The following is a 15,290-nucleotide window of genomic DNA, read 5'->3' as shown; positions in this document are numbered from 1 at the left end:
TCTAAATGTCATTTCTGTGTTCACTTTGCTAAAAATAACACCAATGCTTTTACTTATTTCTATATTTAATTTAATTTTGACCACATAGTTTTGATAGAGTTTGGACACAGTTCCTGAAGTTACAGATCACTGCAGTTTAAGATATGCTGTAACTGCTATGGGTCAGTTTACAACTCAGTTATTATATCAGCTATTTTGTATCATCTTTAATGTGCCAAAACCAATCGTGGAGACTACAGAGACAAAGAATATTGGAAAGATTTTCACAGATGTTATGTGTGCTTGACTACAGGTAATTCTGGCTTTAGCTCACAATAACTGATGAAAAAACTGATGCAATAACTGAGATATGAAATACCTATAGGGTCTCCAGCATGGAAATGGGCCTCTAAGACGGTTGGATTCCACACCTCGTACAGTAGAGAATCCATGCATTATACCTGCCAGCAGGCAGCACAATGTATATTTTTAATGTACATAGGGCAATTGGATCTCCATTAGGATCACCATTTTACTGGGAAAAATAAAACAACATTGGGGCACATTTACTTACCCGGTCCATTCGCTTTCCAGCGGTGGCTTCTCGGACGAGCATTCGGGTCTTCCGGCGATTCATGAAGGTCCTGTGCCCGATGTCCACCAGGTGTCGCTGCAGCGCCGAGGTCCGCCGAGTTGCGCCGGAATTCACTGATCTCTTCCTGGTGCATGTGAGTATGGCCCGTGCGACCAATTTTTTGATTTAAATGTGGCGGTTTTTCCGAATCCGTCGGGTTTTCGTTCGGCCACGCCTCCCGATTTCCGTCACATGCATGCCAGCGCCGATGTGCCACAATCCGATCGCATGCACAAAAAACCCGGGGCAATTCAGGGAAAATCGGCACAAATCGGAAATATTCGGGTAACACGTCGGGAAAATGCGAATCGGGCCCTTAGTAAATGACCCCCATTATCTGCTATTTTGTCTGAATATCCTCATATTACGAAAGGAAGACTCAAATGACCACCCACACGCTGCCTAGATGCAGCTTTTGGCTATTAGAATGGATGACCAAGCCTTAATAATCATAGCCAACATTACAGGCCTGTCAATGTGTGATATCAAGATTCATAAATAAAAGTATTAACAGTATTTTGTAAAATCTTTTCCAAATAAATCTTGACAAAAGGTTCTATTTTGAAGCAGAAACACATAACACACCCTTCTACTGAAATATTTATTCTGTTTTACTTTCTCCAGAATTTTGGATTGAATTAAAGGTTTGAATTAAAGCAAGATGATCAGACTTTGATTCATGTGGTTATTAAATGACAAGATAATGAGTTCTTAAGAACAATAAGATAACAATGTCAAGTATTCAAGTCAAATATGAACTTTTTGCCTTTTGGCAGAAAATTTTACTGCTAGACCTTAATATTTATAGATTTCTAATTATACTTATAAGGTAAGTAATAAAGGTCTTGGGCAGGGTTGTACTTTTGTTTGGTCAAGTTTTGCCTGGACAGTTACTTGTGCCTCTAGGGCAGGGGTGGGCAATTAATTGTCGACAGTAATATACTTAACTCGTACATAATGACCACTCTCATTCTGCCCTCATTCATAATACTCTGTCTCATTATGCCCCCATTCATAATACCCCCTCTCATTATGTCCCCATGCAAAATGTTCCCTTTTATGAAGCCCACATCCATCAGTACAACCTCATTCATAATGCCCACTCTCATTTTGCCCCCATTTATTAATCTTTTCATTATGCTACTGTTTATAGTGCCCCCTCTCCTTATGTCCCCTTTTACAAAGCCCCCTCCATTATGCCCCCATTTATAGTGCCCCCTCTCCTTATGTCACCTTTTATAATTACCCCTCAATTATTCAGTCATTTTTCCTTATACCCCCTTTTCTAATGCCCCCTCTATTATGCCACCATTTATACTGCTCCCTCTTCTTATGCCCAGTTTTATAATTCCTGCTCCATTATGCCCCCCATTTATAGCACCCCTGCCCTTATGCCTCCTTTTGTAATGCCCCCTCCAGTATGTCCGCATTTACAGTGTGCAGTGGAGAAGTCTGGTCTCAAAGAGCCCCCAAAGTGTCATATACACAGCATAACCTACCGGGGCCTAACGATATGTGTGGGCAGGTATTACTCCCATGAAACAAGGGGATGGCTGATGGATGTCATGATAGGTCTCTCCTGGTTTTGGGCATCTTCCATACCTGTCAGGGCTGACAGGTTGATGCTGCAAGAGGGGGGACGCATGGTGGCAAGGTTCCCCCTTGGGTACTCCCGGTATATATGGGGCTGATTTTAAAGGGGAGGCCAGTGATGCATAGCAGCTTTAAAGCAGGGACACCCACTGGATAACGGAGATATGTTGAAACTCAGAGTTCCTTTTATTAGAAAAAGGCACAGTTCTAATACACACATACATATACACACATACATATACACACATACGGTATATACAGACATTCACCGTATTCGCATACAGCATATATACATCACAGATACAGCATGTATACATCACATATATGTTAAATACATATTAGGCTGTACAATGTGTATATAATGTTGCACATTCTGGTGTGTCAGGTCTAATGCTGGGGCCCCCTGACACTATGGGCTGCTATAGCTGCTACCACTGTAGTTATACCTCTGTACGTGGTGCAAAACATCAATTTTAAAATTTAAATTTTAGGAAAAGATAATACGAAACACATAAAAACAAATACAATCAGAAAAAGTCAGCTATTTGTTATGGGATTTCACTGTTTTTATTTTATTTATTCATATAATCTGAAGAGTTTCTGTGTAGAAGTGGTATTTGACCATTTTCGTCGGGTTTCCTGACTATTTCCGATTTGCACTGCATTTAACAGGGGTTTTTGGTGCATGCGATCGGATTTTGGCAAGCGACACAAATCGGGGGCGTGGCCGTTGGAAAACCCGACTTATTCGGACTAAGCGCAGGATTTAAAAATTCAAATTGTGTACTCACATACACAGGGAAGAAGAAGGTGAACTCCAGCAGACCTCAGCAGGGAAGCAACACATGCAGGATATCGGGTGCACGATCTTAGTCAATCACGCCGGACTTCATCCTCGTCGGACAACGCACCTCGGGTAAGTAAATATGCCCCTATGTACTGATAATTGTCATGGTCAGGATGTGCAAGTATTAGTTTTCCTTGTATATTTATAACATTAGTAATATTGGTATTTGCGTAGTTGTTACTGCCATTTATTCAGTGCATGGTCCTGGTGTCTGGTAGACATCCAGTGATCCAAAGCTGTAAATGGTTTCATGTCCTACCTAAGGACAACTGAATAGACAGCCTCCCAAAAATCCCAATGTCTAGTAACACCATTAGCAATTTCACCTACTTTCAGAATATTTAAAATATTTTTTGTAAAATCACACATAAAAATATAATTGTGAACATGTGGTTATATTACAAACTTGACCTAAAAGCAATTTACAAGAAACATTTATACAGGTAAACATTAGCTGTACATGTACACATAGATATATTTTATAGAGTTTCTTTTGAGTTTACTCCTGAGTCTTAGGGAAGAAAATAAAAAAGAAGCATTTTTAAAAGAAACAAAACCGTCTCCTCAAGTCATGAAGCCAAAAAATACAATCCCTCATTTACTTTCCACAGGCACCTCCCAACCAAACTGTGAAAGTCATTACAGAATGAACTTCTCTGCAGAGTTATTTTTGTAAATGAAGCTTAAGACATCAACGTGTGACAGTGATGGTGTAACGGTTCTTACCCAAAAATGTGAGGAAGAGAAGGATGATGTCATTTTAGGTGGAAAAAAAATCAATTTAGTTAGTATAAACTGAAAGTGATTTTTTTTCTGTAATATGTTGGTTGCTGCATGTCTCTGTCTAACCTAACTCTGTCTCTGTCCAAAATCTAACTCTGTCTCTTTCAATCTTGGTTTTGACAATCAAGCTGTCAGATACCTGTCCAGCAAACAGCGCAACCACAACCAGATATGGTGCAAGCTCTCAGACTGGGTAACTCACCCTGCAATGTCCCTTTAGGCTAAAGCCCTAATAAGTCACCCTGATAGGGGCAAAACACTAAAAGATGGAACCTGCTAAAAGACCCTGAGAAACTGTGCAAGTGGATAGGGAGAAGTTACTTCATCTGGCAGCTTCTGGATGGTGGAGCAGAAGGCTAAGATAATACCAGAGACAGATTAGTGTAGACACAAGGACATAGAGGGACGACAACAGATACAGACAAACAACAAACAAGCGGATTACAAACAGACAAACAAGCGGATTTGGACAGAAGCATGTCAAAATCAAGATGGCAGTGAAGCACAGAATCAAATTACTAGAGAGAGGTGGAGTAAATGTAGCAGAGGTCAAGATACAGGCAGTCCCCGGGTTACATACAGGAGAGATTCCATAGGTTTGTTCTTAAGTTGAATTTGTAAGTCGAAACTGTATATTTTATAATTGTAGATCCAGACAAATTTTTTTTTTGCCCCAGTGACATTTGGAGTTTCAAAATTGTTTGCTGTAACCAAGGATTATGAATAAAGCTTCATTACAGACACTTTACAGCTGATCATTGCAGTTTGGGACTATAGTAAAGTATCCAGAGAGCTTCACCAAAGGTAACTGGGGGCAGGGGAATCCGTCTTTAACTAGGGGTCGTCTGTAAGTCGGGTGTCCTTAAGTAGGGGACCACCTGTATAAAGGAGTTCCTGGATGCGGCCCCTAGCAGCTGACTAGACTGGCTGTCCATCACTCAAGTTAACCATTTGTTGAACAGAGCTAAGGTGCAAAGGAACCGAGTTTCACTTAATCAATCCCAATACAGCAGAAACCTAGCCACAGTTCACACACAAAACACAGAGGAAAATTAATGCCACGTGAGCTGAACTCTGTGTACAAAGAAAGACTTTGACATGGATGTTACACAATCCCTACATTTCTATAAAAATATACAAGATTCCACTCGGAATATTGGGCATGTTGCTTCTTTTTTTTCTCTCTAGCAGATTTTAATGTGGAGGGGATTTTGACACGGATTTTCCCAGCAGATTTATGTCTAAATCTGCTGAAAATTCACTTAAATCTCCACTTGCTTTGAATAGCATGTGCTGTGTGTATCACACACAAATAAATATTTCCTAAACCTAAAGATGAAGCTCCCACTTTACACAACATTTTTCTTACTCTAACATGTGTACAAGTCTTCAGCCAAGTCTTCTTTATAATTTATATTTGTTTCCAAATTAAAATTTGTAGTGTGAATGGGAGGTATAAATAATACAATAAATATGTACTACAGAAAAAAACTGCAATAATACACATATTTTTTATATGTTATGAATCATGTCAGATGGGACTAGTTTTAGTGCACATCTCATGTCTACAAAACTAAAATCCAGAAGGACAAAAAGGAGCTAATCTGAGTATCATGACTATATACTGTAATATGCTACCTATAGAAAACTTCTGCACAGAACACTGGGTTGAATTTCTAAGTGAAATGCACTAGAATTGTAACCTAGTTTCCACCAAACAACTGGCTTACGATGCATACCTTTCACCTCATTATTATGTGTTTTAACTATTTTTTACCAGGCTCATACCTCGGAGAGAAAGGTCAACAGCACAACACAAAAAGACAGGGATAGACCAAAGAGTCAGCAGAAATAAGGAAATACAGTATAAGTGATCTTTTATTACAAATGAGAAAGGCTATGGGGCTTATTAACTAAGGGTCCGCGGATCGCATTTCCGTCGGACTTCCCGACATTTTCAGGGATTTCGCGACTGTGACAGCTTTTTAGCAGGGGATTGTGTCGCACACGATCGGATTTTGGCACAGCTGCGCTGGCTTTCATGTGACAGAAATGGGGGGGCGGGCCGTCAGACGATCGCACTGATTCGGACTGAGCGCGGTATTTAACATTCAAATTGTGTCGCAAGATCAAGCACTTACATGCACCGGGGGGAAGAAGGTGAACTATCAGACGCACAATCTTAGTGAATGGCGACCCAGTGCATTCTGATCGGACAATGCACTTCGGTTGAACTCCGTCGGCCGGTTAAGTTAATGTGCCCCTATATGTTTCAATGCCATTTTGGCATCTTTATCAGGCCAATAAAAATCAATTTTTATTATATCAAGATTTTTTATTATATTTTTAATTTTAAAAAAAAAGCACTTACATTTATAAAATAACTAACACCTATGCTCATGCTTGGTCTTCCAATTCCTTACACCTGGTGGCAGTCTGGATTTATCCCTGCCCTTTTATTTTGTGCCTTTGATAAATCTCCTGGGAAATTCACCACTCCTGATCCAGGCACAGATGCTGAAACGGGGTGAATTGCATACCCAAAACACAACCACCACTAACCTACATCAGATGAGCAGTTTAATTTCTCTATTGCATTTAGATGTTTATCAGATGAGCAGTTTAATTTCTCTATTGCATTTACCATAGATGTCTAGTGTCATAATAGCAAAAGGGGTGCAGGCTCTAAGGTCACCCACAACAAGAAGAAGGAAAGCACTGCTCCCACTAAGTGCTTAGAAAAGATGACAAATTAATACAGATGGACACAACTGACAGACAAAAGAGTGGTCAGGATAAAATGGCGTGAGTTTCGGGTACAATAAGCATATGCATGGTCAAAAAATGTAGCAAGAGTGAGGTATACAGTTCTAGCAATAGAAAAGAGCAAGTAGAAATAGGACAAGTGCCAGGAGAATGGTAAAACCAACAATTTGGGTTGGGAGGAGCAAGAATATAAAGGAGTTCCTGGAGACCTTCCCCAGCAGCTAACTAGCACAGCCGTCCAACATTCAACCCATAGCTGATACACAACTTCGCTCTAAAATGACTAAAAAGACTCTGCTAGGAAGCTGTCAATCAAGGCTTAAAACAGCCCTGGGTGTAGTTTAAACTGCAGCAAGCCATAAGTGAGTTCTGACAGTACACCCTTTTAGAAGGGACCACTGGGCTCTCAACTAAAGCTGTTTTCTCTGTATCAAAGTGAATAATGTCTCAGGCCTTCAACAGGCTTTTGGGGGCCTCTGGCAAAACAGTGCATCTTTCTGCAGGTTATTGGAGCGATAGAAGGACACTTAAGAAAAACAGAAATCAAAATAATAATTGCAGGAAGTCCTGATATACTGTCCAATACCCAAGTGAGTGGGTGGTGAAATTGACAATTGTATCCTGAGCTTTTTACAGACCTCATTCCAGAAACCTATCTATACAAATTATACCCCTTAATCAAAAACATATTTAGGTACCCCATGCAGTTTATGGGTGCATTCACACGGGATGTCTATTGGATGCGCTTTTAAATGTTACCATGCGTTTTTCTGTTTTTCATTATTGTTGGAAATGTAAGCAACTGTGTTGGAGACATGGCTGTTTACACTTCAGCAACGAAGAAAAACGCTTTCAAATCAGCCAAATGCATGGTAGCGTGTAAACTGATAGGTTTCTTCGGATGCCTTTTCAGACAGTTTCTCCAGCAGAAATGACACAAATGACTGAAAATCAACAATCATACCATGAGAGATCCGTGATAAAATTCATGAAAAAATGTGTCCACGGTCTAAGCACAACAAGCAAAGGACCAGGTGATTCTGCAGGATGTTCCATTGGGACCTTTGCCTTTGCACAAATATAACATGCTGCACCATCTTTCTCCTCATCATGTGGCCTCTATGGCCACCAGTAAAATCCAGAAATCAACTGTCTGTTAGTAGTGACATAAGAATGTTCAGCAGATGCAGTGCCTTAACATTCCGCCACATTCTTAACCCAGTATTGAGTAGGTACAACCAACTTTTCTTCAGGAGTGTTTTAGGAGTTAGATGTTCATAGTTACTGAGGACAGCAAACGACTCTGGCTCAGTACAAGACAACTCAACATTAAAGGGGTATTCCGGGAATATGAACGTCTGACACAAAAACCCATGATGATATAAATAAATGAATACAACAATACTCAATGTCATTAGTCACAAAACGGAGCTTAAATAGTTTGATTTTATGATTTACAAAATTTATGGCCTCTCTAAAGTAGGTGGAGTTATCACTAAGATGGCTGTCACTGGAAACTACAAGTTCCATGATCCTTTAGTTCTCAGTAACTCCTCCTACCTCTTATGCTCTGCTCCCAGTGATGATATAACAGACTTTCTTGCTCTGTTACCATAGTAATGATGTGTAATTGCCATCACCACAACACCGACCATACTGGATGCACTGCAACCAACCGACTACAGCCAAACATAGTGCTGATCACATGACCTGCCCAGGCAGCTGCAGGCCATGTGATGTGGACATGTGACCAGCAACCATCTTCTGTTCTGCGACGGACCGCGCGGAGGAAATTAACGGACTGATTAAAGGGCCAGTAGCATTTTAATTCTTCATTAAAGTCTTATGTCAGCAGCATTTTCTGCTAAGGGAAGCAAAATTTTAAATAACAACTAATTACACATTAGCTTATATTTTACTGACCCATTTGTATATGAATTATGCTGATTCCTGGAATACCCCTTTAAAGGAAATCCACCATTAAAGAAAAAAAAACCCTAGAAATACTACACCGCGCTTCTCTTGATGTTGATCCCAGTGCTGTCTGTCGCTAGTCTTGATACACCGGAATCACCTACAAAACAAACTTATAATTAGCAGGGCTGCCAATAATGCACGCCCCTGCGCCTCCCATTCCCATGTTGGATTCACGTATCTTGTGTGACGTCACTCCGCTTTCCCATGATCCCAGCATGGCAGGGGGAGGTGCGAGGGCGTGCATAATTGGCAGTCCGGAGCGCCGGACATCTTGACCCTGTGCTCTGTGCTGCTAATTATAAGTTTCTTTTCTAGGTGATCCTGGTGTGTCAAGCTTAGCGATGGACAGTGCAGGGATCAAGATGAAGAGGAGCAAGGGTGAGTATTTGTAGGATTTTTTTAGTTTTTAATATGGTTGATTTCCTTTAAGAGGCAAACTAGTCACAGTTTCATCAATGTGCAGTTCAAATGACTACTTTTGCACCCTGCACTCTCCACACTGTTTTCGTTAAATTTGAGCCCTAATTCAGAGCCAAGGAACAAACAGGCAACCTGATCTGAGGTTTTTGGAAATACCTGGGCACCTTAGAGACCTTGATTATTATCACTTAGGTGATTACTGATGTACTTTACCAGAGGTCTGGTAGAACAGGACATGATAAAATGACCGAAGTGCACAGGGCATTCTTCTTATGGAGATCTCTGCGTTGCTGAGGTCACATAGCTCAATCAACTTGCATGAGTTCAAATGACTACTTTTGTGAGATTTTGATATGCACATTTTTATCATGATTTTGTGAGTATGGTGAATCGAAATAAATTTTAACTTGTTTGGACATACTACGCCATCTGCATGCATATTTCTTCCAGTAATACGGATAAGAATAAAAATATTTGAAGGAAGACAAAGACGCGATGGTGCTGGTCTGAACGGTGGCATCATTTTATCAGGAGGATAATAATATTAATAATAATTCTTTATTTACATAGCGCACACAGAGGATGTGGATCAGTGCAGTTTATCAACATAGAAAGATTGAACATAACAGGAGAAGAGCCATATAGAAAACCATTGGGAACTCCGGTCAGAGTAAAAAACTTTTTCTCTTTTTCTTTTGAATTTTAATTGAGACCTTGTAGACCGGTCTCCAACCGTGGGTAGCTCCGAGGGGCAAACCGTGCACCACAAAAATTGTTTTTTAATGCTCCAGAGTGTTTACCTTGCTCGAGGAACGGTAGTTAGGATTCTGCTAGCACAAGATGATCTGGTTCAGCATAAATGGATCCCAAGGATTGAAAAAAAATGTATCCAATGATTACAATTTCTCCATTCATGGAGGAAGCTTCAGGGCCCAGTACTGGAGGTCTCTCTGTATATATATGACTTTTACTACCATGTGAGCTTGGGAAGCAAGAGGATTTATCTGACAATACAGAAGACATGACTCCCTGAAAGGTTCAAATTTCTCACAGTAACCAGTGAATCGAACCAGAGGCGACATTTTTACCTTCAGCCAAACCAGTTCGTTACAGCATTGTCTACAGTTGGGAATCTGTTCCTTTTGGAATAGATATACTGGTTTGTTTAAATCCCACATCATTTTATTAGGCTTCTTTTAGGTCATACTTGGTGTTAAAGGGGCTACCTTTTTGCAAAAGTAGGCATAGTTTTTTCCATTTCACACCTTAAAAAACATATTTTCATATTTACCTGACTCTGATAGTGGAGCATTAATGGATATAAGTCTCCACACACCTTTAATTCGACCTTTATTGGCAATCTCTCCATAAAGAGAACTCTTGCTTCCTATACATTAGACAGGCATTCCCGCAGGCATCCCAGAGATGGTGCCATGTTACATACCATGCTTTTTTACAGTGATATCTAAATACTTTTTAAAATTTATAATATACTCCACCAGATGCCAGATTACCTAAATATTCTCCCTTAAAAGAGATTTTCTATCCTGCCCAGAATAAATATTCCACAGTGTTTTCTGAGTAATCCTTATATATTGCGGTAGTAGATTCTTGAGTGTAGACATGAGCTGGCAACTCAATACTACAGAAATATGGCCTTTGGTACTAGTTTATACAGATGTCATGTCTTCTACATTGATCTGTGAGCAAGCGGTTTGCTAGTTACACTTAAAAATGAAATAATAATTCTAGGATTTCCATGTCATCAACACATGGATTATGTGCAAATCAATGCTACAAATCATACATAAATCCTGCCAACATCTGTTTCCAGAAATACTGGTATTGCCCATGACAAAAACGGTATTGTAGCATTTTTTAATAAAAGTTTGGATTGGCCATTCAGACTAGTTTATACCATTCCCCTCAAAGCACTGCTTGAACACTAAGGCTACATGCACAACATGGCATGGCTACGACCGGGCGGGCATATGTCCGCCGTGATGGAGAGGAGGAGGGGTGATCCCTCCCCTCTCCATTGCAATGCTTTATGTACAGGCTGTAACATGGGGAAAGATAGGACATGTCCTATCTTTTTCCTTTGTACGGAGCGGTACAGTGCCGTTATTGCTCCGTGCGGCCATTGCCGTCTATGGGGGACGTATGTACAGGCACAAGCTTGCCACTTGTAGTAGTGGTAATGTAGACTTAATAAAAAAGATAGTGGACAGCACTTAAAGGTAACCCGACAGTAGGTTTAAAGCCCCTAAATGGGATTGGGGTTTAGTGTCCCGAACCTGAGTCAGTGGGTAGGAGATTCCAGATGGCAAAGGTGGCAGGAGTTGGACTCTACACTGCACATTATGAAGTTGAGGTCAGTGTACCTTGCTTCACTGCACATATTATGAACTTCAAGGGCATACAGTATGCTGTGAAACTAAGTGTAATATACTGTATATATACTGCTAACATAAAGTCAATGTGAACTTTAATTTCCTGTTGACATAAATAGAATTGCTATTTAAACAGTCCTCCTTATCATTCTGTTCACATCATCATGAAACCAAGACTACATCTTAAAATTGATCAACAGTACCGCTTCACTGCAATGGTTCAAACAATAGAAAGACACTTTTTGGTAACAGGTAACATGACGTAAATCTATATTGCATGCCAATAGGTACAACAAAGGGTATTATATTTTGTATAAAAAGAAACAACTGATATCCAGAAACATAGAAATGAATATATGGAAATCACTTACACAATTACACATAAAAACTTTTCAAAAAGCACACACACTGGGTTAAATTTCATAGAAAAACAATTAACATATCAGTATGTGTACAGAAACTGCAGAACCCGGAAGAAAGCCAGGCTGACAATTCAAGACCATACAACCTCCATGATGGTTGTATTCAATCTCAGAAATTCTATCCACTGCAGGTAATCTGGGTTATGTGACATACACTATTTTACATAATGGATCAATAGCTAGAAAACGTTCTGCCAAGCAATGTGGAGACAGTTAATGACTTGGAATGGTTTGGATTAGAGATGAGCGAACATACTCGTCCGAGCTTGATGCTCGTTCGAGCATTAGCGTACTCGAAACTGCTCGTTGCTCGGACGAATACTTCGCCCGCTCGAGAAAATGGCAGCTCCCGCCGTTTTGCTTTTTGGTGGCCAGAAACAGAGCCAATCACAAGCCAGGAGACTCTGCACTCCACCCAGCATGACGTGGTACCCTTACACGTCGATAGCAATGGTTGGCTGGCCAGATCAGGTGACCCTGGAATAGACTAGCCCCTGCCTGCGCTGCTCGGATCATTCTGTGTCTGGATGCCGCTAGGGAGAGAGCTGCTGCTGGTCAGGGATAGCGTTAGGCTGTTCTATTAGCTTACTGTTAGGCAGGAGTGAGTCTACAAGAACCCAACAGCCCTTCTTAGGGCTACAATAACGTTATACTTTTTTTTTATTTTATTTGCAGCTAGTACCATATTGTGAGGAATTTGCAGGGGGACTTGCTACCGTTGTGTTTAGCTCTTAGTGACACACATATCCACCTCAAACACCAAAGTGGGAAAATTTATTAGGGGTTTGATTTCAATTAGGCACAGTCTGCCATTTACTTTTTATTTTACGTTTATTTTTTCATAACTCAGCGTCATCTCATCAGTGTGCTTTCATACTTGGCTAGAAAATAGCCAAAGGAGAATCCAAACGGCTTACTTACGCCTACAATAGCGTTATATATATTTTATTTCTGGTTGATCTGCTGGTGGCTGTCCTTGCTGCAGTGCATCTACTACCAAATTGTGAGAAATTTGTAGTGAGACTTGCGACCTTTGTGTTTAGCGCTTAGTGACGCACATATCCATCGCAAAGACCGAAGTGGGAAAATTTATTAGGGGTTGGATTTCAATTAGGCACAGTCTGCCATTTCCGTTTTATTTTACGTTTATTTTTTCATAACTCAGCGTCATCTCATCAGTGTGCTTTCATACTTGGCTAGAAAATAGCCAAAGGAGAATCCAAACGGCTTACTTACGCCTACAATAGCGTTATATATATTTTATTTCTGGTTGATCTGCTGGTGGCTGTCCTTGCTGCAGTGCATCTACTACCAAATTGTGAGGAATTTGTAGTGAGACTTGCGACCGTTGTGTTTAGCGCTTAGTGACGCACATATCCATCGCAAAGACCGAAGTGGGAAAATTTATTAGGGGTTGGATTTCAATTAGGCACAGTCTGCCAGTTTCTTTTTATTTTACGTTTATTTTTTTAATAACTCAGCGTCATCTCATCTGGCATAGCAGTGTGCTTTCATACTTGGCTAGAAAATAGCCATAGGAGAATCCAAACGGCTTACTTACGCCTACAATAGCGTTATATATATTTTATTTCTGGTTGATCTGCTGGTGGCTGTCCTTGCTGCAGTGCATCTACTACCAAATTGTGAGGAATTTGTAGTGAGACTTGCGACCTTTGTGTTTAGCGCTTAGTGACGCACATATCCATCGCAAAGACCGAAGTGGGAAAATTTATTAGGGGTTGGATTTCAATTAGGCACAGTCTGCCATTTCCTTTTTATTTTACGTTTATTTTGTCATAACTCAGCGTCATCTCATCTGGCATAGCAGTGTGCTTTCATACTTGGCTAGAAAATAGCCATAGCAATAGGATAGCATCGTTTGGTTTTAAAAACTAAAAAACACAAAAAAAAAAAAAAACACAAAAAAAAGTTTAAAAAAAATTAAAGTTATAACTCTCATTTTAAAAATGTTTAACCCGAGTGCTAGGGGTAGAGGACGAGGGCGGGGACGTGGGCGTCCAACTACTGCAGGGGTCAGAGGCCGTGGTCCTGGGCGGGGTGAGACACCACCTGCTGATGAGGGAGCAGGGGAACGCCGCAGAGCTACACTCCCTAGGTTCATGTCTGAAGTTACTGGGACTCGTGGTAGAGCACTGTTGAGGCCAGAACAGTGCGAACAGGTGATGTCGTGGATTGCCGACAATGCTTCGAGCAATTTGTCCACCAGTCAGTCTTCCACGCAGTCCACCCATGTCACCGAAATCGGCACTCCTCCAGCTCCTGCACCTCAGCCTCCTCCCCCCCAGTCTGCCCCCTCCCAGGAAAATTTGGCATTTGAACCGGCATACTCTGAGGAACTGTTTTCTGGACCCTTCCCACAGTCACAAACCACTTGTCCGGTTGCTGCTGAGCAATTTTCCGATGCCCAGGTTTTCCACCAGTCGCAGTCTGTGGGTGATGATGACCTTCTTGACGTAGTGGAAGAAGTGTGTAAAGAGATGTCCGACGATGAGGAGACACGGTTGTCAGACAGTGGTGAAGTTGTTGTCAGGGCAGGAAGTCCGAGGGGGGAGCAGACTGAGGGATCGGAGGATGATGAGGTGACAGACCCAAGCTGGGTTGAGAGGCCGGGTGAACACAGTGCTTCTGAGACGGAGGAGAGTCCTCGACCAGAACAGGTTGGAAGAGGCAGTGGTGGGGCCAGACGGAGAGGCAGGGCCAGAGCTGGTGCATCAGCGCCAAATGTGTCACGTAGTGAAGCTCCCGTGGCGAGGGCTCCCGCGGCGAGGGCTAGATTTTCAGAAGTCTGGAGGTTCTTTAAGGAAACACCGGATGACTGAAGGACTGTGGTGTGCAACCTTTGCCAAACCAGGATCAGCAGGGGTTCCACCACTACTAGCTTAACTACCACCAGTATGCGCAGGCATATGAATGCTAAACACCCCACTCAGTGACACCAAGCCCGTTCACCTCCGGCCGTGCACACCACTGCTCCTTCCCCTGTGTCAGCTGATAGTCAGCCCCCTGCCCAGGACCCTGGCACAAAAACCCCTTCGTCGCCTCCACGATCCTCCACAGCATCCACCAGCGTTCAGCTCTCCATACCCCAGACGCTGGAGCGGAAACGTAAATATAGTGCAACCCACCCGCACGCCCAAGCCCTTAATGTCCACATCTCCAGATTGCTTAGCCTGGAGATACTGCCCTATAGGCTAGTAGAGACCGAGGCCTTTCGCAACCTCATGGCGGCGGCCGCCCCTCGGTATTCGGTCCCCAGCCGCCACTACTTTTCCCGGAGTGCCGTCCCAGCCCTGCACCAGCACGTGTCAGACAACATCATCCGTGCCCTGACCAACGCCGTTTCTGACAAGGTCCACCTGACCACGGACACGTGGACGAGTGCTGCCGGGCAGGGCCACTATATATCGCTGACGGCACATTGGGTTAACGTGGTGGAGGCTGGGACCGAGTCTGAC

The sequence above is a fragment of the Engystomops pustulosus genome, chromosome 8 (assembly GCF_040894005.1).
Source record: "Engystomops pustulosus chromosome 8, aEngPut4.maternal, whole genome shotgun sequence".
Lineage (NCBI taxonomy): Eukaryota > Metazoa > Chordata > Amphibia > Anura > Leptodactylidae > Engystomops > Engystomops pustulosus.
The sequence above is the reverse complement of the archived record's forward strand: the minus strand, read 5'-3'. Positions refer to the sequence as shown.